The 18663-nt window shown below is 41.0% G+C and overlaps 1 protein-coding gene across 2 annotated transcripts in view; it reads right to left on the reverse strand.

The window, feature by feature from the left end:
• LINGO2 (leucine rich repeat and Ig domain containing 2) overlaps positions 1 to 18663 on the reverse strand; it is a 1050740-nt gene that overhangs the window by 820554 nt on the left and 211523 nt on the right. For both annotated transcript variants that reach the window (XM_081152398.1, XM_081152397.1), the window contains exon 2: positions 5008 to 5105. The gene's annotated coding sequence lies outside the window, so the exon portion shown is untranslated. The remainder of the gene's footprint in view (positions 1 to 5007; positions 5106 to 18663) is intronic.

Raw genomic sequence — 18663 nt, forward strand, 5'->3', positions numbered from 1 at the left:
AAAACTTAAGTTTCAAGCGATTACACTTAAAAGATTTTTTAAAAACCGTATTTCACTGATCTTCCCTATTAGAGAGTGAACAACTAGAGGGCTTATTGATAATCCCCGCCCCAGCAAATGTTTGCTGAGTCAGTGCCTAAGGCGTGGCGTGGTCAGGACACTTACCTCAGTGCCTCAGGGGATTTAAATGAAATTCTGCATGTAGACTATTAAGCTGAAAGCACCAGCAACTATGCTCAGAAATAGAGGCGGCATCAAGGGAGTGACAAAAAATAATAAAATCCTGCCACTGTCCTTGTCAACCAACCATGAGCTATTTTAAGGAGCATATTAAGCATGCACTCTGCTAGTCAGAAGATGCAAACACTGTGCTATTAAGGGGCAAAATAAAGAGCCAAGGGATGTCAAGCTGGGCCCCAGGGTGTCGATATAGTAGTCAAACCAGTGGTTAGGTAGCAAACATGCCCTGCAGCAGAACCGCGGCTAAGTAATAACTTAGCTGGATTACGGAGCTAGGAGAGCTCGGAATCCATGACACTAAGGCATTCTTTGGCTACTATGAAATTAGCTATAGACTTAAAAGCTCTAAAATGAAGATTCAAAGGGACATAATCAATGTGAAAAAGTAAAATTTGGTTTTCACCTGGATGCAAGTGAGGACAGAACAGGCGAGGGACTGAGTGAAAGAAACAATGAAGAAAATTGCTTCGGCTGTGTGGGTCTGAACATCGATATCTGGGGATCAGAAGTTAACATGTCCACTTAACGTGGACTATAGAAAAATTTTATTTGGATAGCCTGATATTTTTTTAAAGTTTACTTTGAATATTTTTAAGCAGGGCCAGTACTCTGCAGCTCACCTCTGGGTTCATTAATCCTATTACCTAAGATTTTCCTTCTTCATACTGTGAATGTGTGAAAGGTAAACGCCGTAGCAAGAAGGGCTGAAAAAAGGAACAAATGCACATACTGTTCCAGGAGGGGATGGGCTAGAAGGAAAGCAGGGCCAGGGGGCGATGGTCAGGAGAATGGGGTGAAAAGAGGTGGGCAAGGTGAGATGCTTCCAAGTCTAGATGCACAGTAGCCAGGTCACTAGCACAGTGCCCTTTACTTAAGGGCCGTGCGCTTCTTTTCAGGCTCAGATTGGCTTCTTGGGGTTCAGCTTGCAGGGCATTCGTGGGCAATACATTTGTGGAAGGCGCATTAATTCATCAGGGTGTGTATTCTGCGTGTCTAATGGCTCAATGGCAATGGCTTTTACCTTTTACTTAACGTTCAGCAGGAATCAGCCCTGGACTGGTTTGCTCTGTAAATCAGGCCAGGAAGCCAGGCTTCTTCTATGTTGTTGCTCTGCTACTTGCACACAGCTGTCCTTGTCTATGTGACAGAAGGTGGTTCACCAGGACCTCCCAGCCCACAGTCACTTTCCCAGTTACTAGACGGAGGAGAAGCAGGTGTGTGGAGCCCTTAAGGACATGGCCTGGAAGTGGCACAAATGATTGCAGCTCAGTCTCCACTGGCTAGAAATTAGACACATAGACAGCCAAACCTAGATACAAACTGAATATACATATATTCCTAGAGAAGGTCATTTGCCCAGCTATTGAGCTGGGGGGAAACGCTGGCAGTTGATTTACTGAGAGAGGATATTCAAACCCTCAGCAGAACCGATGAAAATCAGCACACGCGTTGGTGAAAAACAACAAGAATTTGCAGAAGATACTTGAGACACTTTTTTCAGAAAATGTCTTGAGTAGCTTTACAAAGCAGATGAAAACGTCCTAATCCACTGACGCCTTTCAAAAGCTAACTCAGCAGGTGATGGTGAATTAACTCCTTAGGAGTTTAAGCAAAACAAACATAAGCCTATTGTTCCCATATGTGCTTATACCACTGGCTGCCATAAAACAAAACCTTTCACGGCTGGGAAATTGAATTATCCTTGGATTAGGAAGCAGCTGTACCAGTTGCATGCCAACTCAGTGCCAAGATTGAGTCCTAGCCCTACCATTTCCTAACGTCATAACTTGATGAGCCAGTAACTTTTATAAAACTATTTTTATTAATCTGTAGAATGTGGTTATTCACTACTGAAAAGAACTAGTGAAGATTTGATAAACTAATGCATATGGAAGAAGCTGGTTATTAGGTTTCCAAGGAGCATGAACCAAATCAGAACTCCTGTTGCTATTAATTGGGACAGCATCTATTTCTTTCTTTCTACTCATTTGTTCTGTTTACTTCTTATATGTCCACAGAATCAAAAACTTTGCAAAGTAACTCTACTGAAAAATTATTGAAACGTATCTGTTTCTTAGTTATTTGTCTTAACAGATACTGAATGAAGTTGTTCAATTTGGCCTGTAATAATAAAGCTCCAGAATGAGATTGTGTAAAACTTAAACCTTCAAGGAAACAAGTAGTAAGCCCCGGTTAGTGGTGTATACCAGAATGGTTCCTGTTCTAAATAATTACGTATAAAATGTGGGCTTAGGACCCAAGCTCAACATGTCCTACAAAAGCAAGATCATGAGAACAATATCCTGTTGAATATATATTTTATAAACTCACCAGGTTCATAAACATTTTAAAGCTCCAGAATTAGTTGGCCTAGAGATACAAATATGAAAAAGCTCATGATAAAGGCACATTACTATATGAGTCATGTGAATAAACCTAGTTACCTTGGCCTGGTAATTAGAAAATAAAATGTTATTTTCCCTGGTTTAGGGACTTATGTCCAAGTTGAGGCTTCCTATAACGACCCCCTGTCATAAGTCACTCAACCTTTTGAAACAATTTTGTCTTTATTCTGGAAGATTCCAAGAAGTTCTTGATGAATATTTGGGGTATTCACATATTATCATACCTACTAGCAGATCTACATATAGAGCTACCATAAAGACCATTAGCAATGTTCCAAGCAGCAGGTGATTTACATATATTCTTTGTAATCCTTAAATGTCTGCAATGTAACTGTTATGACCCTCATGTTATGATGGGATTACTGAGATTAAAGAAGTTAAGTAATTTACTATCTTAGAGTTAGTAAGGCATGAAGCAAATACAGGGTTATTACAGAGAAAAAGCAAAGAGAAACAAGACCCTGAATGACTGCAATTCTATTGCTAAGAAACAACAACTTTTTAACTCAATCCAACACTGGATATAGAGTGGAAATGTGGAGTTTTTTGTTTAGTATCTTCTGTACAAATGCAAAACTCCTGAATTGAAAAGTAATACAGTATATAGGAAGGACATGGACAATTTTGCAGGTGTTTTCAGAATGGGAAGTAATTCAAAATAGCTTAAATAAAGAATGGCCTAGAGTCCCTTCCCATAGTGCCTTGGGGAAGCCTTTGTCTATTTATGTTGGGGTTTCCAGCCTAATATCTTCATTGCACTCATTAATCTTACAGGCTTTTACTCCACCAAAAAAAAAAAGGAAACAAACCACACATTGGACCTGGAGGATGACTGAAGGCTTCTCAGAAATGCACAGTGGAAGTTGGCTTTTTTCCCCTTTTCACAACATACAAAGTTAAAATGTAATCTTCAGCTGCAGGCATGGTACCTGCTCTCACAGAAATATTGCTGATTATTGCCAACACAGAGGCAAGACCCTGTGGCATGAAGGCCACGAGAGAATGCGCCACAGACTCCCAGGATGTCACTGTTGAGTAACCCAAGCGAATGTGACTCACGGGCACACAGTGAGTATTTGGCTTGCAATCACTAGGAAAAATGTGTTAGAAAGTGTTCAGGCAGGACAGCTAGATCAACTATATCAAGTACTATCACCGAGTCTCTAGAACAAAAGAGCCTATGTTCTGCCATTTATAAACTAATGCCCTAAAATGTACTGAAATTTCTAAAGGTGTCAATCAGCTATCTGCAATTCCCCCAAACAAACGTCTTCTACATAAGTAAAATACATTTAAACATAACCTTACATAATGTTGAATATAATCTTTCTCCTAAAATTTCTTTAACTACAAATTTCATGGATAGACCTATATAACAAATAATGGCTTATATTGTAATAGCTGTTATTTCATAAGGTCTTTGATATGTCTTCTATTTACTGAATATCTACTAGGTGCCAGAAAGAATTATAGGTGCTTTCCATTCATTATCTCTTATTACAGTGGAATCTTGCAGCAGCCTCATGGTACAAGTAACAGAAAAGGGAAATGAGACTCAAGTTACTTGAGCTGTATACCAGTTGGCCATAAAGGGAGGCCTGACACTACTGCCATTAAAGTATCCCATCAGCCACGGCACAAACTTGCATAGAGGAAGCCTATTACAGATTTTCATTTTAAAGCAAAGGTGAATGGGGAAATTATAGCACACATTTCTTATGTCAGCTTTTCTATAACTTTCAGTTTCTTTGAAACACCATTATCTATGTAACTAGTCAAGACTTACAGAACTCTCTGTCTTTTCAAGAGCAGTGAATATAAAGAACATTCCTTCACTTTGGTTTTCTATCTGAGGGAGCACAATTACGACTCTTTTTTAAATGTCAGTTTAAACTTGAGGGTCTTGCCCTCCGCCTGTGTTAATTCTTTGGCTCCTCACCTATCACATGACAACAGAAATCGTAGAGCATTGAGTCTAATCCCTTCTGCGCAACTTACTAGCTTCATGACCTTGGACAAGGTTTTAATTTCTCTGAACTTCGTTTTGAACATCTGTACTGTGAAGACAATGCCTACCTTCTCCAGCTGTTGTGTTGATCTATTGACTAATATAAATAATGTAGATGCTCTAGTAGGACATTAATATTTAGCAAATTTGAATTCCCTGTTGTGGCCCAATTCTCTCAAGGAGCCATAAAATAATTATTACAAAATCATGAAAAAGAGTTGTTTTTGAATCTCAAAATTACATATTAGGTTACAAACTTTCATAATTCTTATTTACACACACACACACACACACACACACACACACACATCACATTTCCCAAAGGCAAATGTGTTAAGAATCATTTTATCCTACCACAACATGAAGTAATTTCAATGTGGATGCTCCAGCTTCATTTGGTGTACTTCACATACAAGGGTTCTACATCTTGGAAACATCTCCAAAGGATTTCCCTAAATGAAATAAAGCAAAAATGCCTGTGAACATGGGGAAAAACTTAGCGTCTTCCAATAGTGCTTATCTCAAATTCCTCGCATCATGTTCCATCTGGCTGCTTTTGCTCTGATTTTGAAAAAAACAAAATTGCATATGCATTTCCAGGCTGAAGATCCCCAACTCCATCCAATGTACAATGTACCAGCCCTGATGACATTATTGCTTGCATTTTCAGATAATTAATTTCATTATATTTGCTGTTGGAAATCAATGGGTATTCTTAAATAGATATTAGAAAACAATAACTAGGGTATAAAACTTCTATGTCAAACTGACTATATTTAATCAATGATCTAAATATTAGTAGTAGCCTTTAAATGAAGAGAAAAAGCATGCGAGCAGTCAAGTTACAGCAAATGTGACAGAGAAAGAAAAATAATTTGAATATTATAACTTTTCTCTATTTAAGATGCTGTGGATGTCATTCTAAAAGATTAATGCATAAAATGAAACCATGTTATGATACTGAAACATATTTATTTATTGCTTTAATAACTTTATTATGAAAAACGCATAACATATATATTCTTGCCTTCACAACTTTTTCAAACAGAATTCATAAATTTACCAGGTATTATGCTCTGTTGCAAAAATGTAGCAATTTTTGGAAACTTTCTCTCTCTCTCTCTCTCTCTCTCTCTCTCTCTAGCTCTTTCTCACAAGCACACACACATTTACTTTACAAGTCAAATTTACTGAAAGTACACTGAAATCACATAAAATACAATGAAATCGCATTTATTCAACAGCCCAGTTCTCTTCCTCTAGTAGCTATGTTGGTTTCATTACAACACAGTCCTCTTCAAAATAAATAAAAAAATAATAAATAAATAAAACATTGGTTATGCAACCCTCACTAATGAAAATACTGCAAACCTGATTGTGTGAAAAGTAGCAAGCTTAAGGAGGCATGCCATAGTGATCACCTTTAAATTAGTCACTCCAGAACAAATACCATTGCTTCATTCTCCTGGTGGCTTCCTGGATTTCTATTTTTGCAAAAATAGTCATGACAATTGTGCTGGATGGCATAAGTGAGTCTCTCCAAAAACTAGATATGAAAATCAGTCCACAGAGTCCATCCAATAATACTCACATCTCAAGTCCTCTTGATAAGTTTCACCTCAAGTACATTCTTTGAAAAACGAAAACCACTCTCATTTGCCTCTCAGTAGAGGCCAGGTAAGAATTTTGTCAGTTTTTAAGCTATTGGTTCATAGCCCCAAACCCAGCTTCTATAATCGGCACTGAGGTTTTGGGGCTGGGTTTCTGCACACATTTCTCTTTTGCCAGCTGACTTCCTGTTAGGTTCTGAAATGGGGGCACTGCAGAGAGGCTGGCTTGGGGGAGGCAGGATGCGGGGAGCAAGGAGCTTATTCCTTCACATTTATTTGCTGGCAGTGTTGTTTTCACAAGCATCCTTTATTCTGTTAGCAGAAATTAGTCTGTCTACAGATTTCTCAAGCTCTTCTAGAACCAACTCATAGGGAGTCTGAGCTCCCTAAGGCCTCTCCACTGAGCTCCTGAGATACCAACACTGGCTGTACAGCACCACGCAAAGACGTGTGGTCCTCAGATCTATAGGGTTCTTCTCCAAGCTCCTAGTAACCCTAATTCTTCCTTTGGTCCCCAAGCACTAAGGGTGGAGCTGCTTCCTGCACCCACTCTCTCTGATTAGCATCAGAGGCCTCTTTCTCCATTCCAATTATCCAACACTTGTTTAACCCATCGTTTAAATTACATTTTCTTCATTTAAACAACAGATGTAGTTTCTGTTTTCCTCACAGGATTCTGTTATAGAATGTAGATTTTATTTTTAGATTGGATGTGGGAATGCTAGAGAAAGGGAAAGAGGAGGGGAAAGAGGACTCTAACATTCTTTGAGATACTTTCCATTTAATTTATTATCTACTCTCCAATATATCCTATGAAACAGGTATGATTAACACAATTATTTATATTCATAAAAAGAGTGGTAACATTTATTGAGGTCCTACAGTGTATTAATTTTTTTACCTACAGGGTGTCCCAAAAAATGTATACACATTTTAACAGCCGGTAGGTCAATTGATGTTTCTTTCTTTTCAGATTTAACCCACTGGAATATATAATTATTCAAAATATATACATTTTTGGAGACACTCTGTATTATTTCATTTAATATTCATAAACTTTCTGGAAAGCAATTATACTAGATCCATTTTATGGATGGACAAATGAAGTTGAGGCTAAATTTTAGACATTCAGTGAGCCATAGAACTGTAATGTGAATATAGTCAAAGCGCCAGCCCAATGGAGCAAATATGCTCATATTCAAGTTATTGACAGATTTAATTACACAATACCAAAAAATTACATTTAATATCACCATAAATCTCATCAGAAATTTTGTTGAGTATTGGAATGCTGTCAACCTTACGGTGGCATACAAAAGATTTTCAAAATTTTAATTTCCACTGGAAAGGTCAAATTTGGTAACTGGCAACAACTAGAAATACAAAATAGTTACTTTCCTTGATGTGACAAGGTTATTGTGTTTATTTTGTAGAAATATACACCAAATACCTAAATCTCAAAAACTCTACTTGGACTGTCAGTCATGCTTCCACATTAAAACAGTGTTACATGAAAAAGTGATTAACAAAAAAATGCAACTAAACTACAGAACAACCATCATTCAGAACTGCCTGAAATCTAGCTGAACAGAAGTTCTACAACTAGGGAATTAAAGAAAAAGCCACAGTGAGACTGGTAAGAGGGGCAGAAGTGTGGAATTGGCTGGTCCCACACCCACAAGTGGTGGATAAAAGTCGGGGGGGGTATATCTCAGTTGCAGAGGTTCACCCTGAGAAGCGAGAGGTCCCAGCCCCACACCAGGCCCCCCAGCCCAGGATTCCCACACCAGGAAGAGAAATTCCCATAACTACTAGCTGTAAACACCAGTGAGGACTGTGGGTGAGTGAGACAGAGGGCTTCTGGAGTCCCAGGCAGTTCCTCTTATAGGGCCTGTACACTTACTCAGACTCCCTCCCTCTGAGCTCCAGCACTTGGGAAGCAGCTAGAAAGGCACCAAAAACATACCGGGAGCAAATGAATTGTCCAGCATCAGGGAGAGAGCTAGAGAGGCAGCTTCCTTCCATACAGAAGTGCTGGCAGAGGCCATGGTTCCTTTTCTGATCCCTCACCCTACAGAACTGGCAGACAGGTGCCATATCTGAGTCTCAATCAACCTGGACCACACTGTTCATCTATTTCTGGTGATTCCCTGAGACCTTACCTCACAAACTTGAGGGCCCACCCAAACTGTTTCCCGTGGCATTTTCATACTAATGGCTTGTCTTGGCACATGCTTCAGACTTTCCTAAAATCACTCAAATAAGCAGCATCTGGCCTTGGTGTGCCCCATCCCTCTTGCTCAGTGTCCCCAGGCCCATCACTCATAGTAGTAAGCATTGGTTCACAATAGCCTCTCCTGGGGACCTCCAAGCCCAGCACAAGTAGCAGCCATCAGCAGATTGCTTTGTAGCTCATGCTGGGTAGCTCGGGAAGAACATAGGTGGTGGCTGAGTTTGGCCTGAATCTCCCAGGAGAAGCCAGAATGACTACACCTAATGGACAACTTCAGATCATGTCAAAGCACCACCCAACCAATTCCACAAATGACAACACTCAAGGGACAAACTCAGTAGGCACCAGAGCCCTGCTGAAGTAATGCCCCACGGTGGTCACAGCCAGTCCTTGCAGCCGATGGGCTTTGGGGTAAACCCCTCCAATGATATGCCAACAGCAATTGAGGTTCAACTACAAAAGGAGGGTGTACACAGCCCACCAGGGATGGTGCATGCCTGGTTGGAGGGCCCAGCGCAGATGAATGGGGAGGCTGAGCCACTGGAGCCTACAGGACACCTACTACATTAAACCACTTTACCAAGCCCAGGTGATGTAGCAGCCCTACCTAATACATAGAAACAAATGCAGGGAGGCTGCCAAAATGAAGAGACAAAGAAACATGTCCCAAATTAAAGAACAGAACAAAACTCCTGAAAAAGACTAAGCAGAATGAGGATACACAATTTATTAGATGCAGAGTTCAAAACACTGGTTATAAGGGTGCTCAATAAACTTAGGGAAAGAGTAGATGGACTTAGAGGAACTTCAACAGCATAAAAAAGGACAGGGAAACCATAATTGAGAAGCAGTCAGAAATGAAAGATACACTAACTGAAATGAAGAATTATTTACAGGGAATCAACAGTATTGTAGATAAAGCTGAGAATCAAAAAAGTGATTTGGAATATAAGGAGGCAGGAAACACCCAATTAGAACAAAAGGAAAAACAATCCAAAAAAATGAGGATAATATAAGGAGCCTGTGGGACAACTTCAAGCTTACCAACATTCACACCATGAGGATACTGGAAGTAGAAGAGAGAGAGCAAGAAGTTAAAACCTATTTGAAAAAATAATGACAGAAAAATTCCCTAACTTAGTGAAGGAAATAGACATAGAAGTCCAGGAAAGGCAGAGTCCTAAACAAGATGAATCCAAAGAGGCCCACTCCAAGACACATAAAAATGCAAAAGGTTAAAGACAGAGAGAGAATCTTAAAAGCAACAGGAGAAAAGCAATTAGTCACCTACATGGAAGCTCCCATAAAATGGTCAGCTGATTTCTCAACAGCAACTTTGCAGGCTGGAAGGGAGTGCCAAGAAATATTCAAAGTGATGAAAAGCAAGGACCTACAACCAAAATTATTCTACCCAGCAAAACTATCATTTAGAATTGAAGGATAGATAAACAGCTTCCCAGACAAGAAAAAGCTAAAGGAGTTCATCACCACCATATCAGTATTACATGAAATGTTCAAGGGTCTTCTTTAAGAAGAATAAAAAGAATAAAAAGATAAAAAATAAGCACAATAAAATGGCAATAAACATATCTATCAACAATTGAATCTAAAACACAAAATAAAGCAACAAGCAGAACAGAAACAGACTCAGAGATACAGAGAGAGTTTTCATGGTTGCCAGAAGGGAGGGGTTTGTGGGGTTGGGTGAAAAAGGTGAAGGGATTAAGAAGTACAAATTGGTTATTACAGAATAGTCATGGGGATGTAAAGTACAGCATAGAGAATATTGTCAATAATATTCTAATAACTGTGTATGGTGTCAGAAGGGCATGAGATATCAGGATGATCACTTAATAAGTTATATAATGTCTAATCACTGCGTTGTACACCCAAAAACTAATATATTGTTGTATGTCAACTGTAATTGAAAAATTAAAAATGATTTTTGCGCAGCCAGGCATGGCTCAGCAGTTGAGCATTGATCTAGGATCCAGGAGATCACAGTTCCATTCCTGGTCAGGGCACATGCCCAGGCTGCAGGCTGGATCTCCAGTCGGGGGTGTGCAGGAGGCAGCCAATCAATGACTCTCTCATCATTGATGTTTCAACTCTTTCTCTCCCTCTCCCTTCTCTCTCCGAAATCAATAAAGATATATATTTTTAAATTATTATTTTTAAATGTACTGGAAGTGGTAGCCTGGGACTCCCTAGATTAGGCCTCAAGGGGCCTTTCAGCCTCCATTTCTGCCATGCGGTGCCACGCAAGGAAGCCTATCTAGCCTAAATGAGGATGTGAAGCCACTTGGGGAAATCTGAGTGGCTCAGCAGAGCACCAGCTACAGATGCCAGATATGAGAATGAGACCATCTGATCACTGAATCCTAGTCAGCCCCCAGATGACAGCAGCTGCAGAAGGACCCCAGGTGAGAGAGGCAGAACTGCCCAGCCCAAATTATAGAATCATGAACAAATAAATGGTTATTGTATCAAGCCATTATTTTCAATATGTGATATATAATTCACATATCATAAAATCTACCCTAATAAAAGTGTACAATTTAGCAGTTTTTAGTATATTCACACAAAAAAGTGACTAGTTCAGCATTCAACTCAACTAGTCACAGAAGTCCCTTTTCTTGAGACATCACACTTCAGTTTGCAGCAAAAGTTCTTTATACATACTTCACATTTCATCACACAAGGTGTTTATTCAGAGGATGTTATAAAAATAATAACCTATACTACTTCATTAAAGACATTTTTAACTACAAATATGGTGGTAAAAATATACAATGACTACTGGTAACAGTTTGGTATTACCACCTTGAATTGTGTTACAACTCCAACAGTTTTAACTATGACTTTGTACTATCAGTACAACTATCAATACAGTGGAAAAGCAAATAGGATCTTGGTTTGAATTTTAAAAAGTAGTTTTCACTCAGCAGATCTTCTAAAGGTATCTTGGGAACTCCATGTTCCAAGAACCTAAATTATGAGAGCTACTTATCAGATAGCTAACAATAGTGACTAAAGAGTTAGACTACATCTAAGAATTTGAATATAGAAGCCCTGTTTTGGGCCAGGGTCTCCGCCTCCATTCTCTACCCCTCTCCTCTCTCAGTGACATCACCAAGGGGAGTTATAATGAGTGTGACCTAGGATTACAATAACTGGAGCTGGAACAAAGGAAATGGCCTTGCCCCTGACTGAAATTCTGGTGGTCATTGGTAATTGATTGTTAGCTTGTTAGGATAAGTGTTTATCCCATACCTGGGGCTCTGATGATTCCAGCCCAACCAATGTTAGGAATTCTGAGTTAGCTAAGGGAAGAGACAAAAGAGGCAGAAAGACAGACACTGAGAAAGAGATGAGAGACACACAAACAGAGGGGAAAACATAGAGAAGGAGATAAACCTATTGAGAGGAGGGAAGTGTGAAGGGTAGGAGACAAAAGGATTATGAAACAGAGTCTGAAAGGCACAATCAGGGGCTCAGGGAGGAAGAGGAAAGGGAAGGAAGAGAGGAAGGGGGTGAGGGAGGGACAGAGACACACAGAGAGAGAACAGAACGAGGGTACACTATTTCCTTAGACTGCCAAAGAAAGGGAAGAAAAAGATCTTTGCTTTGACATAGTTTCCAGATAGTCACGGCTACAAGATTTTCTTCTTTCTCTCCTGATAGGTTGGTTTAACCTGGATGTGTGGGTGTGCACTTGCCTGTGTAGTATGAAAGGTTTTGCCCTTCCCTCTGCCATGACCTGGAAGCCACACTAACTTCTGTGGGTTCTTTGACATTCAGTATTATTTCATATTAGTTTCAAGTGTACAGCATAGTGGGTAGACAATTGAATTTACAAAGTGATCCCTCTGATAATTCAAGCACCCGCCTGGCACCATACATAGTTATTAGAATATTATTACTATTTCCCCTAGGCTCTACTTTACATGCCCATGCCTATTCTGTAACTACCAGTTTGTACTTCCTAATTCCTTCACCTTTTTCACCCCATCCCCTCAACCCCTTTCCTTCTGGCAACACTTAAGTTTGTTCTTGGCATCTATGAGTCTGTTTCTGTTTTGTTTGTTTGTGTTATGTTAAGTAAAAAAAGTCAGGCAGAGAAAGGCAAAAACCATATGATTTCACTGATATGTGGACTGTAATGAACAAAATGAACCATCACCCTGACAGTTGTTGGAGGTAGTGAGTGATGCTCTGCATTGGAAGAAGACAGACCTTTGCATCTGCAGTGTGAAGAGGGTCTTGGGGCTGGAGATGTGTGGTCGATGCTTTTACATTGCCACTTATACACTCAAGTCAGTAAATCCTGGAGACACTCAGCTCATACAAACAGAAATCGACTTTAATATATATTTCCCTCTAACCATAACGACTTCTTGTGTTTGAGATGGAGAAAGCATTCATTCATCCTAATCTGAACTTCCACTGGCCCTTTCTACCATACATTAGGCATGTCTAGATTCCCAAACACACAGTAAAGATGCACTTTGAATGAAAAACAGCTAATTCCTAAAGAGTGTAAATGCACTATTATTGTGAAATATAAGGAAAGACACAATGCTATTATGTTCATTGTAAGTGAACTAAAGAAACAGGTCAAAAAATGAAATGACACCTGGCCGGCATGGCTCAGCAGTTGAGCATCGACCTAGGATCCAGGAGATCGCAGTTTGATCCCTGGTCAGGGCACATGCCCGGGGTTTTGGGCTCGATCCCCAGCAGGGGGCATGCAGGAGGCAGCCGATCAATGACTCTCATCATTGATGTTTCTATCTCTCTCTCTCCCTCTCCCTTCCTCTCTGAAATTCATAAGACATATTTTTTTAAATGAATGACGATGTCACTATCAGCGTGATACTATTAGCATTCACATTGCATGGGGTGTGCATGGGAAAGTGGTAAAGATGATTCATCAACAGCAAGGAAATGGGAGCTCTGGGCTGCTATGCCCCATTAAGGAAACAAAAGGGGACTTGGCATCCACCTCTGGGGACAGCTCAGGCTACGTGAGGCCATTTGTAACCCTGGTGGAGAGGGCCGAAAGCGCCCTGGGAGCAGGAAAGGGCTTCGAGTGCCAGCTATTACGATGGCAAACAGGAAGCTAAGCTGTCTGTGCCTGTGCCCTGGCCGACGCTGGGGAGTTTTACATACTTTCAAACTGGACCTTAATTTTTTAAAAGTAATGTGACAGGCTTTTGTCTTGCCAGCCACTGTCCCTTTACTGTAAAGTGGTGGAATCCCAGAGATATTTCCGAAACTATTCGCAGTGTGTGCACCAGAAGATGCTAAGGAAAGCCATGCAGTGCTACACACCCCGTGCTTTTTGTTGCTGTTTTTAGATCCACAGCTCCCTTGAACAGTTAGGTGACGAGAATTCAACAGCATACTTTTTAAGCCTGTAACTAAATTGTTTGACCACAGGCTCTTCTCCCCCTTTGCGAACACTGCCATCTCTTGGGACGGTAGCATTACTTCGTTACAGCTTGGGAAATGCTGAACCTGGAGCTCTCTAAAAGCCCTTAGAGGCCAGAATTTTGTCCTAAGCAGAGGAACTGTTTAATATACCAGGACTAAGTGGCAGCACAGGGAATCGTCCCCTAAAATAGCTCGAGCTGCCTCTGTATCCGGGGTGTGGGGAGTAAGCATATTCCGGAGCCAGGTGGTTGGAGAGCCATGGAGAATGGGCTATGACTCAGATTGGGGATGCAGGGGACAGCGCACTGAAACACTGTGTGTGAAGCACTCCCTGGCAGGGACTCTTCACTTACCACCACTTCATTTTTAGGTCGATGAACACAAGAGGAAATTATCTTTGGAAATACCAGGCAAGGAAAGGAGGACCGCAGGAATTAGCCACCCGCCCGCCCACAGTGCAACGCCAAATGCGACATACAAGCTATGCGCGTAAAACGGGGCAGAGCTGGGGAGCTTTACCTTGGAGAGAACCAGGATGAAAATGCAGAGAGTGCAGTGAAAGTAATGTTTTATTTTATGGATATGTTCCTCTTTTGAGCACAGCATTCCCTAGCTTCTCCTCAACATTACGATTCCTGCTTGACTACTGTCTGTCTTTCACAAGTGAGGCCCCACACTTCCAGGGGGCGGTAACCAATCCATATTTAGAGGTCTCCGGTATCACCCACATAAACTCTGGATGTACAAAAGTACAGTGGCTTCTGTTTTCAGGGCGCAAAACATTATTTTTTTCTTGTTTTGACTGTTTAAATCACTTTATATGAAAAGAAAAAGAATCATCATAAAAGAGGTAGATCTGGGAAAACAAAATTTACCCAGATTTTAACATTTATTGAAAATGCATTTATAGATTATTTTGCCCTAGAATTTCCACTTACCGTTATGAACCAAATCTCACCAATTGGAATAGAAATGAAGATGATAATAATCATTTCTGAAGCACTTTTTATGTTCTAGGCAATGCACTCTTTTTTACTTGTAACACTTTAAAGCCTATCATAAGCCTATAAGGTCGGTGCTGTTAGCACGCTCATTTTATCAATGGAAAAACTCAGACTCTGAGTAGCTACAGAGCCCCGCTGTTTTTAGTGGTAGATCTTGTAATCGAATTAGATTTGTCTGATTCCAGAGATTAAATTTGTAATGATGCCACCCCATTGCTAATTATCTTGGGCACAACAAAACTATCTGCATCTGATCTGGGTTAGGTTCTGGGAGCTACAGATGTGTCTAAGATTGTGGTGGGATTGGCCTCAGTGAGTATAGTGGAGAGCTGAGGAAGAATTAAAGATAGTGCTTAATGGTGACCCTGCAATAAAGAACCCAACTGGAATTATGATTAAAGCATCTATCCAAAAGATCCAGGCAAGAAGACAAGAAATGAGTTCAGACATGGAGCAAGGGAGATACAATGATGGCAGCAGGGGGGGCCCAGACAAATCTCCTGAGGTGCTACAGAGAGAGGCGCAGACACTTTCTATAGAAAGCCTAAAGCCTCTCCTGTGTGAGGAAAATGTTTGTAAAAAGACCAAGGTGAACCTCACAGGATCTACAGTCCTCCAGCTACCAGCATCTCCCTTACCAACGCAAGATGAGGCCCCTGGGCTTTAACTACAGTCCCTAAGCTTTAATCCTGGGGGGAGGGGGGTGTTAAACTTCTGGGAGATCCACTGTGAAGATGAGAGAGGAGAGGAGAACGGGGGTGAAGAAAGGGGAGAGGACAGGAGAGACAGGCCGGCAGGGGCAACTCAATGCAAGCCTGGGGAAACTCATACAAAGACGGTGTCAAGACCTCAGAGACTCAGCTCGCAATAGCCAAGCGCGGGAGGCTGAGGTCAGAGCTACCAACAAGCAGCGGGGAAGAGCGGGGACTGGTGCGGGAGCAAGGCTCGGAGCAATGCGGGAGAAGCCCGTGTGGGGCCTGATGTTTCCCACCCAAGCCCCACTGCTCCTGTAGCTGCCCATCACCCTCCTTCCGAGCTTACGGGCTTCAGTCCCCTGCGGGGCTCACCCAGCCCCCCAGGTGTGCAGAGTCGGTGTGGGACCTAGGTTTGGAGATCACTGCAATGGAAACGAAAAACAAACCCATGGGACTGGGGGACAGGGATGGGACTGTCAGAGAAACACAGAAACAGTCCCAGCTTTGGGAGACACAGAGAAGAAAAGAAAAGCACCTTCTGCTAAACGATCGTACCTCACTGTCACTTGAGGCCAGTAAACTGGATGAATGAACTGGGAAAGAAGTGGGGGGAGGTAAAAACGCAGAGATGGGAGGTGAGGTCCAGACAGTGCCAGAGTCATTCAAGCGCTGTGGAGAGACGGCAGGACACTGCGAGCAGCAGAGAGCGGGCGGCCTGGGCGAAGTGAGAGCAGAGGCCGCCGGGCAGGGGGACCAAGGGCGCAGATGCCTGGACAGACAGACAAGGAGTTACATTCTCTCAGGGGGTGAAACTCCCTCATCGCTCTCACCCACATCCTCTCCCCATCTTGCTCTCTCACACACACACACACACAGAACAATAAACCTCAAGATTCAGCATACTCTATTTATCTTGCCATTTTATGCATATATATGTAGACTATATATATGTGTAGACTATATATATATCACACATATATATGTGAATAGTCTACTAGTTCACTTCTTTCAAATTTGAATAGCAACAGAGTTCTGTGACCATTTATTTGTAAATGGCTATTGCTTTATGGCAATTTCAAAGCCTGGATGAGAGTATAAATGTCATCTAGATGTAGTGAAACATAAAAGACATTTTGGATGTTAGAGCTCAGATTTTTAATATATGCCAAACTCTAAAAGCAGCAATTATGTTATGGCAATAACCATGTAGGTAAATATAGTGTACAGCTCAAAGATAAGAAAAGAAATGCTCCTCCTAAAATATTTTCAAGGCTAAAATGAGTGTTTGCAACAACTGAATTTTAAATCTTTAATGCTGGTATTAAGATATTCAGCATAACTGAATTAGGACTTTCGAAATACTCAGGCTCAAAGTGAAAGAAATATTCTCTTTAGAGCATAGAAAGTACATAGAAATTCTACTTTAGTGAATATATCTTTCATATATGTAAACTCTGACTAAAATAATATGTACTTTTAATTATAAAAGATATCAAAAAATTAAAACAACCTAAATGTTCATCAATAGAGGGCTGGTTAAAATGTATCATGGCACAGTCATCCCTTAGAAAACATTATTATCGCGTATGTGTGTGTGTGTGTGTGTGCGTGTGTGCACGCACACCAACATGTTAACTGTGGTCATTTGTGGGTATAGAAAAAAAATGTGCAATTGCCATTTTGAAATATTTTTATATTACCCCTTTTTTTGCTAAGGGCATGTGTTACACTTAGAGTTGGAAAACAATGTTACTTCAAAAAATATATGGGTAGATATAACTTATAAAAAGGTTATAATAAAATGATTTATAAGTACAATATTCCAAAAATATATATGTAAAATTATGATGGCTGAATTATCAAAACAGCCCGTATTTCTAGAATATGTTATTATAACAGACTTACTAATGCCCTCATTCATTCATTTATTCATTCACACAACACACCTTTATATAACATTCACTGTATGTCAAATCACTCATCTCCAGGTACACAGAGACGGAAGCAGCAGCAAACCTGTCTCTAAGGAAAGCAGAAATCAGAAAATGACGGAGAAAGATTATGCTCGTTTAGATTTCTGGGCTAGGGAGCATTTTTATGTTGCAAATGGTACCATAGTACAAGCCCACTGGACACTGTTAGGTTGGGTATAACTGGAGTAGGTGTAATTCTCTAGCCGGCAATGCAACCTGACAATGGTATTATCCCCAGCAGGAGTCAGTCTGAGGCAAGAAGGGAACCAAGCATCCATCTCATGGGGGTCCATCTTTCCCTGCCTCATTTGCTCATCCTGGAAGACAGGTCCTGGCTATATAGCTCCTGCAGCCAAGTAAAAACCCTTAGGGGAAGCCCTGCTCTGGCATAGTGATTTCTATGCTTGGGATTTATGTGGTTCAGGATTTCATAGCCAGGGGATACCTGTAAACTATCCATAAAAGGCAGCCCATGATTATATTTTGCATGTTTATTGAAAAGAAATGAATCAAAGGAATCATCCATACCCTCTGTGGGGGGAGGCTCAGGAAAAGACAGGATGTGTACTTAAACCACAATCTATAATCTTAGACCCTCCTCCGACCCCAGTGGGGCCATTTATCATCTCGGTGTAAGTGTAGCCCAGAAAGAGAAGAGGAGCCTCTGTAATGAAAAGTCTGAAAGTTGGAGCTATAAACAATTGCGCAGAGAGCTGTGTGCTGAGTTTACACAGGCTCCAAGCATCGTTCAAGGTGAAGAAATCACTGCCAGCACAAGCAGCAGCCGCCCAACCTCAACTGAGGCCCTGTTCTCCGTGCTTTGCTTCTCTATGGAGTGTCTGCTGCTGATCAGGTTCTCTCCCCGGGGAGCGCTAATAGGCTAACAGCTACAGAAGCCTGTCTTGTTCTCTAACCCAGCAGGATCAAAGGTGCTCTGTGGAAACTTAATACTACTCCTGGCTTCCTGCGAGGGAGGGCTGCTCTCCCTCCACTGTAACTTTGATGCCACTTCTGAGTCTCTCTCCCAAGCTCTTCGAAATACTTAACAAGCTTTAAGGA

This window comes from Miniopterus schreibersii (genome assembly GCF_964146895.1).
Source record: "Miniopterus schreibersii genome assembly, chromosome: 11".
NCBI classification, from domain to species: domain Eukaryota; kingdom Metazoa; phylum Chordata; class Mammalia; order Chiroptera; family Miniopteridae; genus Miniopterus; species Miniopterus schreibersii.